This window comes from Typopeltis vanoorti, chromosome 24 (assembly GCF_054136105.1).
Source record: "Typopeltis vanoorti isolate ZY-2024b chromosome 24, IOZ_Tvanoo_1.0, whole genome shotgun sequence".
NCBI classification, from domain to species: Eukaryota; Metazoa; Arthropoda; class Arachnida; order Uropygi; family Thelyphonidae; genus Typopeltis; species Typopeltis vanoorti.
Window position 1 is genome coordinate 36889360 of NC_143572.1, and position 13652 is coordinate 36903011.

At 35.8% G+C, this 13652-nt stretch overlaps 1 protein-coding gene across 1 annotated transcript in view; it reads right to left on the reverse strand.

The window, feature by feature from the left end:
* The window catches only part of LOC150093110 (uncharacterized), a 532180-nt gene that overhangs the window by 88213 nt on the left and 430315 nt on the right, over positions 1–13652 (reverse strand). The window lies entirely within an intron of this gene.

Genomic DNA, 13652 nt, shown 5'->3' on the forward strand with positions numbered 1-13652 from the left:
TCAAATATTTAGCATATAAAAAGAACAATGAGATTTAAATAAATATCAAAGTAAAATAAAAACTTAATAATGATAAAATGCTGCTTCAAACTGGCAAAATCTCCAAATGTTTACATTACTTAAAAAGTGAACAAGAAACATTTCTGCAGTGAGAAATCTCTGAGTTTGAAATTAACCATTTTGTTCAAATTTTAATACTAAATGACAATTTTATTAGTTCAAAAATTGCAGAAGAAATTTTGCTAATATAAATCCAATGATTTAATCTGGAATAAAATGTGATTAAATATTTATAATGTTCTGTTTAAATAAAGAATAACTAAACTTAATACATAGTTATCTTAAAATTTTCATAACTATTTGCTGGTTACATAAATTCCTGTAGTGCAATTGGAAGAATTATAGGACATTGCATCCTTCGACTGGAAAAGACTCCCGAGTTCAATTTTCAATTTCATGAGAGGAGTCTTTATATGGGCTTTTTTCAAGTGAAGGTGAGTTAGCCAATCTCATATTGTAAAATTTTGATGTTGCTAAAATAAATTATCTAAAAACATCTACTTCTTACTGTAGGAATTCACCTGAATTTTCTTGTACAAATGTATATTTTAGTTCTCTATGTAAAGCCATCTGTATAAAGAGCAAAATATGCACAAAGGGAATTAACTCGCTCATTGTTTACAAAGGGATATAGCAGTACTGAAACCAAGAGCATCGCCTGAAATTCAGCATGTCTTTTGAAGATTGTTTACAAGACCCGTCGCAAATCAAAAAGAAAGGCCTGTAGGCAAGATTAAGGCAGTAAAGGGAGGAAGTAAGATTGCGGTGAATTTTTGAGAAACATTATACAGGGTTCTCCAAATTACTAGCAAGACTCGCACGGGGATGCTAGGGGTCCCAAAAACTTAATCAAAGGTGCAGGGACTCTGGTGTATAAAAGGGTTGGTTTGGAGATGTGAAGAGCTTCCTTTTCTTCATCCTGAGTGAACCATCCACGAGAGATTGAGGAACCAGAGAGGTGTAAGTTCCGGAGGGGAGGGTGGAGAAACCCATCCACCGATGTCGTTCCAGTCACAGCCGAAGATATCTGGAGGCGATAGTTAAGGAGAAATCTTGCCGTAAAGGTTCTGTAGTCGAATAAGTGCGACTAGACCTATGCAGAAATCCTTCACCGTGCAGTTCAAGACACCGGTATGCCTACCCTATATCCCGCATGCTTCTATGACTATTCATAGTCATATCGATGTCACTTTGAGGAGAATTCCAAAACACGGAACGGAGGAGAGAAACCCCCACTCAAGCGCCGGAATAAGGAAAGAAGGATGGAAGACACATACAAGATAGGAAGAGACCCATGTGAATCTACATATTCATTTATTGTTTATGAAGTAAGAAAGAATTTCCTATCGCACTGTTAAACTGTCTAGTTTAAAGAGATAGTATTTAGAGTAAATGTGGGTAATCGCTAATGAATGAAGCATGAGCGCAGTTAATTTCCCTGGAAGAAAATATTGAGCTGTTAAAATTTCTTTAATGAATTATAGGTGTACTTACAATTGAATTACACATGCAAGATAGGAAGAGAGCCATGCGAGTCTACATGTTCATTTACTGTTTATGAACTAAGAAAGAATTCCCTATCACACTGTTAAATTGTCTAGTTTAAAGAGATAGTATTTAGAGATAATGTGTGTAGTCGCAAATGACATACAACAGAGTGGCCAGGCAGGAGGTATGGAGGTGTATGAGGAAGAAGGGAGTGTCGGAGAAGTACGTGAGGTTGGTGAAGGAGATGTATGAGGGAACAGAAACTCAGGTCAGGTCTAGTGTCAGCATGACAGAAGGGTTCCCTATTGTCGTAGGGCTACACCAAGGGTCAGCTCTGAGCCCCTACCTCTTTGACCTGGTCATGGATGTACTAGTGGAGGATGTCAAGAAGGAGGCACCATGGAGCATGCTATTTGCCGATGACATTGTTCTATGCGAATCATCCCGAGAGAAGCTTGAAAATACCCTGGAAGAGTGGAGAAAGGCATTGGAGAAGAGTGGCATGAGAATTAACCGGGTGAAGACTGAATATATGTCAACGGGGAGTGACGAGGATATCGTCATACGACTCCAGGGTGAAAGGCTAATTTCAGGGAAGAAATTCAAGTACCTTGGGTCGGTTGTCGAGAGGAATGGTGACCTGGATGAGGAAATACAGCACCGAATAACATGCGGTTGGATGAATTGGAGGAAGATGAGCGGGGTTCTGTGCGACAAGAGAGTGAGTTGTAAGAGGAAAGGAAAGCTCTATAAGATGGTGGTGAGGCTGGCGATGCTCCATGGTGCAGAGACGTGGCCTATAACCAAGGCACAGGAGAGGAAGATGGAGGTAGCGGAGATGCAGATGTTGAGATGGATGAGTGGTGTGACAAAGAAGGACAGGATAAGGAATGACTACATCAGAGGGACGGTTAAGGTGGGACCAATTGGCAAGAAGATACAAGAAAGTAGGCTGAGGTGGTTTGGACATGTTGAGAGGAAGGGTGAGGAGTATGTTGGTAAACGAGTGGAGTATATGGAGTTGGAGGGAAGGAGGAAAAGAGGCAGGCCCAAGCTCAGGTGGAGGGATAAGATGACAGAGGATCTTAGGGAGAAAGGATGGAGTCCGAAGGATGCTCTGGACCGGAGAACTTGGAAGAGGAAGGTTAAAGATTGGTGCGCCAACCCCGTTTAACATGGGATAAGGCAGATTGAAAGAAGAAGAAGAAGAAGTGTGTAGTCGCAAATGAGTGAAGCATGAGTGCAGTTAATTTCCCTTGGAGAAGAGATTGAGCTACTGAAATTTCTTTAATTGATTATGTGTGTACTTATAATTGAATATTGTGATAGAGTATGTTCCTGCTATCGTATCATTGGAATGATTGAAACTCAATGAGGTGGATTGTATAAATATAATTGCCTAGATTATGATTTTGAAACGAATGAGATTCTGAGAGATATAATCGCATACATGCATGTTGTATTTTGTTGATGCTAAATTAGGAATGTCAAGCGCAACTAATGATTTCATGTTATAGGTATAACTTGCTGAAGGTCTAACTAAGTAAGTGTGAGAAATTGGATTGTGTTTAAGTATTTGAAGGGAATGAGATTCTGAGAGATATATTTGTAAACATGCATGTTGTATTTCGATAGATACTAAATTGGGAATGTCAAGCGCAACTAATGATTTCATGTTATAGGTATAACTTGCTGATATTTGTAATATAAAGTATGCTTGTTGAAGGCCTAACTAAGTAAGTAAGTGTGAGAAATTGGATTGTGTTTAAGTATTTGAAGGGAATGAGATTCTGAGAGATATATTTGTAAACATGCATGTTGTATTTCGATAGATACTAAATTAGGAATGTCAAGCGCAACTAATGATTTCATGTTATAGGTAGAACTTGCTGATATTTGTAATATAAAGTATGCTTGTTGAAGGTCTAACTAAGTAAGTGTGAGAAATTGGATTGTGATTAAGTGTTTGAAAGGAATGAGATTCTGAGAGATATATTTGTAAACATGTATGTTGTATTTTGATTGATGCTAAATTAGGAATGTCAAGCTCAACTAACGATTTCATGTTATAGGCACAATACTTGTAATATAAAGTATACTTGTTGAAGGTCTAACTAAGTAAGTGTGAGAGAATTCAATAGAAACCAAGTTGAGTGATTGAGAAAAACTAAGAATTACTTTTCATAAATAAATCTTGTGATTTCAAGTGATATGTATAATTATGTGATCAGAAATTAAACTTGTTGTTATTGTTGATAAAAACAGTTGTCTGATTTCAATCTTTTTGCAATGCACTGATCCAAAAATGACTATTTCGGACCTGATAGCGGAACCCCAATGATTAGTAGTGATTTATGAGTAAATTTTGCCATGACTGCAAACTTTGGCTAAAATAGGATATAAGTGATTAATTGATCTACTAGGGTATAAAAACTTTCTTTTGCCTATAGGAGAATTTCAGAGGCGCAGTCTTCAATCAAATAAATATCTGGAGATCCCAGGCAAGAAAAATTATACTTAAGGTAGAACAAGAAAGAAGGGAAATAATAGAAAACGAATATTAAGATGAAGAAACATATAAGCAGAGATAAGAAGATAAGATATAAGATATACAAAGAACAGAGTACTCACAATATTACAATATGGAGGTAACAGGGTTTTTTCCTCCTGCATACAGATTAAATTGGCCACGAGAACATACACAATTTAGAGACAAAAATACTACTGTTGTTGTTGGTGGGTGGTAGATGCCATTGTGTGTAGTTAAAGAATTAAGTAGCAGAGATGATGAGATGTGTGTAGTGGAATAGGGTAGAGTGCCCTCCTGTGATGAGTCCTTTGACTCCTTGGAGATGTCACACAATAATAAAAATAATAAAAAAGTGAGTTCTCAAATTAGTAGCTATATGCCATATGGCTTATTATTTAAGGAAATTTGCATGCACACCCACTTCTTTGCTTCAATGAAATTAATTCTCATATGCTAGTTAATGTTATTACTTATTCCTGGATGACTACTCTTCAAAACTCTTTCACGTCAAATTGTGAATAAACAATTTAATTTCCAGTTCAAGTTTGCTTAATACGAAAACATTTCTTGTATGTAACAAACTTAAATTTCACTGCTGCTTGTTTATTATTAAACTTCAATGATGAGAAAACTGAGATAAAGCAGCTGACAGTTCTTTGAAAATCATGAATTACACTGGAAGCAAAAAACTACTCTCTGTGTAAGGAGAAAACAGATCCAATAAATATATAACTAATATAAGGATTATATGTTTATAATATGCAGAATTATATCCTATTAAAATGCATTTTCAAAACTACTATTGAATCATTCAGAAATGTTTATTTTGATATTGCAAAACATGGGTTAGCATATAAAATATGCTGACATTGGATTTTATTACAGCCTAATAAAACTCAATGTCAGTAATTTTACATCATATTTTTTATTTTTGATTGAAAATTCTACATATATCATGGATTAGAATATTTTATTGTGTTTTATGCAACTCTGTAAAGAGCAAGTTTATCTATTGCACAGACACAGTTCCTGATATTCTATTTCTGCTCACTCTGAGTGTATCAAATAAAAAAATCTGAAGGTAAATAGTCAGGACTGCAACTCCACAAAACAATGTGGTTTATTGTTTATAAACCAATATCATAAAGAACTTATCAATATGCCAGTCCCCAACTCATTGGAACTGGCAGTATAAGTTGCCATTATTGAAAACTAAATTCAGAGCAATAAAAACTTCGACTAATGTTATTTCATTTACATCTCAACAATACAAGATGCTTGAAATGGAAATACTTGTGTGAAAAGATGTGGATGATGAAGTACAGAATACAGATTATTGAGCCTTGAACAAGACACCACACATACATACGGAAAATAGACATAGTCATTTTTATTTAAATTAGGATAGTCTTTACCAGGGCTACTCTAACAAGACATTCATATTTGTAAATCGTAAAGAACCATCATGTGGTCCCATTTGATTCTGACTAGTGGATGAGATGTTGTAACAACTAGATCTGACAGTCTGCACAAAGTTACTAACATCGCAACTGATAGATCCCAGGATGTGGTATGATTGGAATTTATACTTTAGGGCAATGATGCGGCTCAAATTCTGCATAGAATGCACAGAACCTTTATAAGAACTTTTCAACTAAAAATGAGTTAGTCAGTCTCATGGAAGAGACTAGAATTTTTTCTCTTGCAGAACAAGCAAACTTGCCAGAAGAAGGCACATAATTAACATACTGTCCTCATACTCTTAGATGCTACTGTCGAATTCAAACAACCTAACCCAATAAACCCGGAAAAAAAAGAAGGTGCAGATAGCTTTTTTGATACTAGTAGAAAGGAAGTACAAAACTTAAATCCTAGTATCTTACACATCTGTTTATGCAGTTCGTCTGAAATGAGATATCAATATAAATGATATCTACAGGTAGCCTGGGATTGAGAATATAGTTATGAAAGATTAAATGAATCATTCTGAGATTGTGACCACTGTGTGATTGGTCAGCTGCAATGAGATCAAGTTCTTGTAAAAGATCGCTTTCATTTCAGAAGAATAAGTCTTGAAAACATGATATCATAATGAGGCTAGTTCCTCCACCCCCTCTTTTATTTTGAGAAAGATATGGTTATGAATTCAAATGGATAAGATATACAGACCATTGAAAGTGGGGTTGTGATAGACTGACAAGCCTAAAATGACAAAAGTGTTCTAATGATTAAACCAGGATTCATCGAGGGAGACCACACATCACCCACACTATGTCCAGGGCAGCATTTACCATAAGGTGAAAGCTGGGACCTCACTCTCTATGGGGCCATATTTTAAAACCTTACATTTGAACAAACATTTGAAAATTCGTGAAAAAAAAAAATCTTCTATATTGTCAGTAAAGTGAAAGAACATAAAGTTGCCTTGTTTGTTGCACTGATTTGAAGAATAAAAGACAGCAAATTTACTATTACTAAATAGACTCATTGCAAAGGCTGATCTCTGGTCATTTCCGGGTTGATTATTTTCGCACATGTGAAATTCGATTTTTTTTGGGGAAAAGACAATAAATAAATTGTGCAGCAAAAAAAAGGGTCAAATATCATAGGATGGTAAAGGAAATTCCAAGTAACACAGTACATATAAAGACAAGTGACACAAAGGTCATTCCACCACATTTAATCTGTTAATGGTTCTAAAATCGCCCCTCTGCTGCTATAGAGCCAAAATGGCTCTATAATTGCAGAGGGAGGAAATTGCATGATAAAAGGTAGAATGCCGATGAAGTTTTGATCCACGAAAAATGCTGCGGTGGTCTGGCTATTTCATCCACCTCAGCCAGTAGGGAGATTTAGTGTCATTTGTATGCATGGGTAACAACTGATAATTTAGTTACCGTTATTAGGCAAGTATTTGGAAAGTAGTATACAAGTGTACCGAGTCCGTCAAAAAAATCTATACACACTTGTCATCTATGACTTTTTTCAAAGTTAGATCGAATTATGGTAGCAATGTATAGTATGAAGTTCTCTCAAAAGATGTTGTTACTCATATGAATACTAGCATCAACACATGACCAGTAGGACAGTCAAACAAAATGGCCGAGGCATGATTGTCGTTCGAGGAACGCAAGACCATTTTAAAGTGGTATTTTAAATTTGAGAATGTTGTTAAAGTTCTTCTTTGAAGGTACTGTTACTGGTCAAGTGTACCTAGACATGCTAAGCACATCCATTTTACCTGCCACGGGTTCATGCACTTTATGGGAATGATCAATTTCTCTTCCAACAAGATGGTACACCACCACACTACCACCAAGACGCAAGTACCTCAATGAGAGCTTGCAGGAACAATGGATAGGATGAAGAGGTGCAGTTGAGTTTCCTCCACGTTCTCCTGATTTAACACCCTTGGACTTCTACCTATGGGGGACTCTAAAGGATATAGTGGTGAACCTTTTTATGTGCGAGCGCAAAAAATTTACCAATCGAGTTTGCTGACGTGCTGGGCAATTTTTAATAGGGGAAAATTAATAGGAAATTAATGTAACTTAATTCATTTATAATATATATATTTATTTATAATATTTTATAAATAATATTTTATTTTATCTATATTTATTTATATATATATATAAATATAAATTTTCTCCCAGAAACTTGGGTTTTTGTCACGTAAACTCAAGAAAATCGACTGTGAAACCCATACTATTTCAGACATTAAAAATATTCTGTTAGGATTAGGGACCATGAGATGACAGCACATGTTGTGCCGTATCTTCACTGCAGGTTGCTTAATTAGTGACAGTCTTGGGCAGCTATCTCTGACTGGCTACCAGTGGAGATTGAACTGCCCACTGTCTCCAAAAGTTAGATAGGGCTAAAACGGCCTCGCCTACTCCCCATTCAGGAATAAAAAGGCATTAGCTGATTTTTTTTGTCATCTATGACAAAAAAAAAAAAAAAAAATCAGCTAATGTGTAAATTTTGGTTTACACGAGAGCAGCTATGAAGACATGCATATGATTGGTGCAGTATTAACAAAAGATCACATGACCCAAAGACAAAGGCAACCGACAATTGTTGAGTTGAAATGCTATTTCTCTTCAACCAAATTCCATAACATATGAAACTGTCATAACAACATTCACTATATATTTCTTAGTTTTAACAAATTCATGATGGGATGTAGTTTATCGTTCTGATGAAACTTCTCATTACCGATGGACTCAACTCACACAAAGTTTCAACCCTTGGTTGAATTTTATTGCTGCTTGTTTGCATTTGAGCTGGCAGGTGAACTCACACACGCATTATATGGCGTGTTTCAATTCAGCAAGCAACCTATCTCTTATCTTACGGATATAGCAGTGCGGCCAATTAGTATTAATGAACAATTTATCGAGCATATTTAAATAAATATGCCTCAGAATGTTGGTCAAATTGAAAATTAAAAAAAAAAAGAATACACAGAACACAATAGAATATATGTTAGAAATGTAAATGAATCACATTTTTACTATAAAAAGGCGAATGGAATAAAGGAGAAACGAGTGGCTATTTTTTTCAGAAACCAGCAAAGCAATTTACTGCTTTGTAAATTGTTTTCTAAGTCAAATAATAGCTTAATGAAGGGTTTTAATGACTGGAGAAATATTATTATTACATCACACCTCCAGGGAGTCCAAAGACTCATCGAAGGAAGGCATCTACTCTAAAACTTTATCCCACTACTCCACCAGCAACAACGCCATCTATCGCCGACTACCACCACTAGTACTTTCACAGACAATCACAAACATCCATGCCCAAGGTGGGATTCGAACTCGTAGACTTTTGGCTGGAGAGCGGATATGCTAACCACTCGGCCAACCAAGCTGGCATAACACAAATCTTAAGTGATCACGAGCATATAAGAGTGATGTGCATATATCGCAAAAGTAAATCAGGTTCTGTAAATAGTCAAATTGATTCTGAATTGATGAAACGAATACAATCTGAAGAAAAATATTGGAGAGAGGTTTTAAAAAGAATAATAGCTACCATTACGTTACTGATTAAACTAGGGCTTTTAGAGGCAATACAAATAATATTTTTTCTGATTCTTGCAGAAATTATTTATCGTGTTTATATTATTTAAGTGAATTTGATGCTTTTTTTTTAAACATTGCATGAAAATGTATGCCAACTGTGGTTCTGGCAGATCAAATTATCTTTCTTACCACACTTGTGATGAATTCATAGCTTTAATAGCAAATAAAACAAGAGAAATATTCATATCAGAAATTAAGGAAGCTGCTTATTTTGCAATAATACTCTATTCAATGGCAGACATTGCCCATAATGATCAACTAGCAATTATATTTAGGCACGTTACCACAAATTCTGACATTAGAGAAACATTTATCGGGTTCATCAGTATTACACAACGCAATTCCTTATATTTAGAAGATGTAGTATTAAAAAAATTAGAATTATCTTTGGAGATAAAAATGTGCAGAGCAAAGCTATGATAATGCTGCGAATATGAAAGATGTCTATACAGGTTTCAAGCTAGGCTGAAAAAACATAGTACCTATGCATATCATATATGAGGGTGATCTGGAAAGTTCTCAGCCTAACAATGAAAAAACGAATTTATAACTTCAAAATTATTTTTATTTTTCAACATAATCTCCCTTAAGACTAATACATTTATTCCAGCGATGCTCCAGTGCCATTATTCCGTTCTTGTAGTGGTTCTCAGTAAGATCTGCAAAATAACCCTCTACAGCTGCAATCACCTCTTGATTGGAAGAAAAATGCTGAAAGAGATAGAAGTCAAAGGGAACTAATCTTGGGAATAGGGTGGATGTTCCAACAATTCCAAACAACAATGCACCTGCCCACAGGTGCATTGTACTGATGAAAAATGATTTTTTCTTCTGAAACAAAGTCTTTTCTCACGAATTTTTTCGTCTAGCCTGGTTAAAAGATCGGAATAATATTCCCCGGTTGTTTTACCTTTTTCAAGATAATTAATAAACAAAATGCCTTTAGCATCCCAAAAACCGATGCTTTTCTTGCTGATGGAATTGACTTTAGCGCCTGAATAACCAGCTTCTGTCCACTGTTTTGACTGCTGTTTGGATTCTAGTGTTTAATGGTGAATCCAAGTCTCATCCATAGTAATAAATCAATGCACAAAATCAGTTTTATTCTTGTTAAAACGTTCCAAGCACTATTCAGTTTTTCATGCGAGTGCATTTTTTTAATCTGCTGTGAGCAAGCTTGCCACCCATCTTGTGCAAAGCCTTTTTCATTTGCAATTCTTCATGCAAAATATATCCTACACGTTCTTTTGAAATGCTTATAGTCTCAGCAATTTCACGTACTTTGACTCGCTGGTCATCCAATACCATATCATGCACTTGATCAATGATTTCTGATGTTGCTACACTTTTTGGATGTCCTTTACATGGATCATCTTCAAGGCTGGTATGGCCATGTTTAAATTAGGCAGCCCATTTCTTAATTGACGAAAATGAAGAAGAGTGCCCATAAACTTTTTTGAACTTCGAATGAATTTCTTTTGCCGTTGTAATATTGAAGATATTTTTATATATATTTCTTTAATTATTTTCGTATCTGTTGAACATGCTTTATTATATCTCAATATTTCTTTTATCTTAAACAGTCATACTCCAAGTGCTTGAAATAGTCTAATACCTTTAATCCTTTCAGTCTATCAATTTAATTCCCCACCTTCTCAAGGTCGTGACTATGCTACTTCATGTGTACATAATTTACAATTTAGGAATTGCCTCTGGCTGGAGCTAATTCCTTTGTCCAACCAGCTAGCTTTCTCTCACACTGATCTCTGAAAATTTATTTGAATTTTCAACTGCGCCATCAGAGATCACTTAGAGGAATTCTATATCTTCCAATAAATGCAAAAACGTTCAGCACAACAGGAAATATCTCTAATATTTATCTCTAAGTCAAGCAAACATTGAAATCTACTATTGTCAGTCATGGCTACTTTTACTCTTAAGGTCACACAGATTCTATCTTTTTATGAGAAGTGCATTGGTAAGTCGAGATTAGGCAAGTTATTTAACAAACAAAACAATTTATTCATACTAGACATGTAATTACAGTTTAAAAAAAGAAAAGATTTCACACATCAAATTTTTATCAGGCTCTTATCAATTCTGTCAAGTAAAAAAGCAAAGCATGTGTCTAGTTCTCAAATTACTTAAATCAGCACTTCTAGCCTTTAGCTTAGAGACAATGACAATTATTTACGTTCACATATACATCAGACACGTAGTTAATTTAATACACACTTTAACTCAATTTAACTTAGATCAATATCAGAATTATGCTTAAGTTCACATTTGATCTCATTTCAAACATTAACTCTTAACAATGACCTTTTAACATTAACAATTGCTTAGAATTCCTTAGATAATTATTTCACAATATTTAAGAGGTACGGTTTTTGACTTCACAACTTAACATTATGATAGCAACTATAAATCAACATTCCCTGCTCTAAGGTTCACAATCCATAACAGTTCTACTTAAATCTTACTTGATACAATTCTCAGCCAGCTCAGAATTCACAATCCTAGAGATCACGAATATATCCTTCTTGCCCGTTAGAGCTGAAAACAGACATTATTCCATGGCAATCATGATACAGCATTCCTGGGGGATCGCTTAAGGAACTTCGCGACGGGACTTTCTGGAACAGGCCGATGCCACTGTTACATATCACTTATCACCGTCGAAACACTGCTAGAGGAATATCCACCCTTGGAAATGGCTGGATACAGGAACCTTCTTCAACGTGACACTGGAACAAGTCGGGAACTGCGAGACACAAAAGAACCCTAAAAGGCGCCAGGAGCAGAGCACCCCTCTCCTTTTTATTCTGCCTTGACGGCCTTGGAACTTCTTTAGATCGAGTTCCCTGGATATTCTACCAGGGGTACCCCCCCCCCCTCCCCCACACACACACAAAAATCACAGAGTCACAACAGGAAAACTCCGTAGCTCACTGACCTTCGCGCCTGGCGATAGCCTCAGGCCTACATTCTAATTCTGTCTGGGCTATCTCTTTGTTTGCACACTATTGGCGGTCAAATAACTTAGCAATTAATTCAAATTTTTTTTACACATTGCATATTGGTGGTTAAATAATTTAACAATTCATTCTGATAATTTTCCAGATCACATAAAACATTCATGAAAATTTATTAACTTAATTACAAGTATTTCTCAGTGACTTTCTTTCTTAAGTAAAATCGGTATATAAGAATTTTATACAAAATTCTTTCTATACAAGATTTTACATCGTTAAACCTTCTTTTACAAAGAATTTTATCACTGCACGATACTCAATTTTATCCATTTCAAGGGATACAGACAACATTTTTGCTTCAGACAGTTGTATAAAACAAACTACTTGATAGAATATCTTGCAATTTTACATGGATGCTTATTCAAGATGTACCAACTTAGAAAAAAATATCTCCACAATAGTGTAGCCATCTATGGTCAAGGCCGCGAACTTTTCAGACCACCCTCGTAATAATAATAATAATAATATTCAGGCAATGACAATCAAGGAAAAGCAGGAGTAGCCATAGTATTCAACACTAAATATGAGGCTGATCTTGAATGGCAGGCAGTCTCAAATAGAGTAATGTCGACAAATATCAGAATTGGGAACTGGATAATGAGACTAATTTGTGCCTATGGTCCCATCATCACCTTATTATTAAATTACTCTGGATTAGGTGTGACACCTTTTGGCAACTCGTATATGAAAATATGACCTGCATTATTTCAACCTCAGTATCACCTCTGGATCTGGCCCCCATCGAAAAGACCTCAATAAAGGTCGAAACTGGTAACCAAAACAGAAAAAGGGAACTGGATAATGAGACTAATTTGTGCCCATGGTCCCATCATCACCTTATTATTAAATTACTCTGGATTAGATTCTCGAAGACAGGCTTATACGTTGGTTATGCATTTCTAAATCACTTAAGGAATTGAACAACGTAGATCCAAATATAAATTAAATTACACTTTAATAAATATTTCCTATATTTCGGCAACGTCACGTTGCCATTTTCAAAAGGAACTTACAAAAAGGCAAGTGCACGCAGGCACTACAACACAGTAAATGAGAATGAAGAGATGAAGCTATTGTTCTGATGGTGCCCTCTAGTAGGTGTTCTTGGCTGTTGGGCTGCTGATGTATGCCTCCCAAATTTGGGGCAGTCGCATACAACCAAATTTGTTGAGGTTTGGAGAGTTTCTTAGGGCTGAGGCTGATTCCATAATAGTCTTTCGAATTTGAATTTGCTACGGTGTATTACTGTAGCTTTCTTCCACCATATTCTGTGGCATGTATCCAGAGCATGGTCTGCAAGACCAGAATGGCTGTACTTGTGGAACTGGATGTAGTCCTTGTGTTCAGAAATTCTGATATTCGCTGTCCTGCCTGTTTGGTCAAAGTAAGACAGTTTACAACTGCAAGGGACCTGGTATACACCAGGTAGGTCTAGGGGTAGTGATT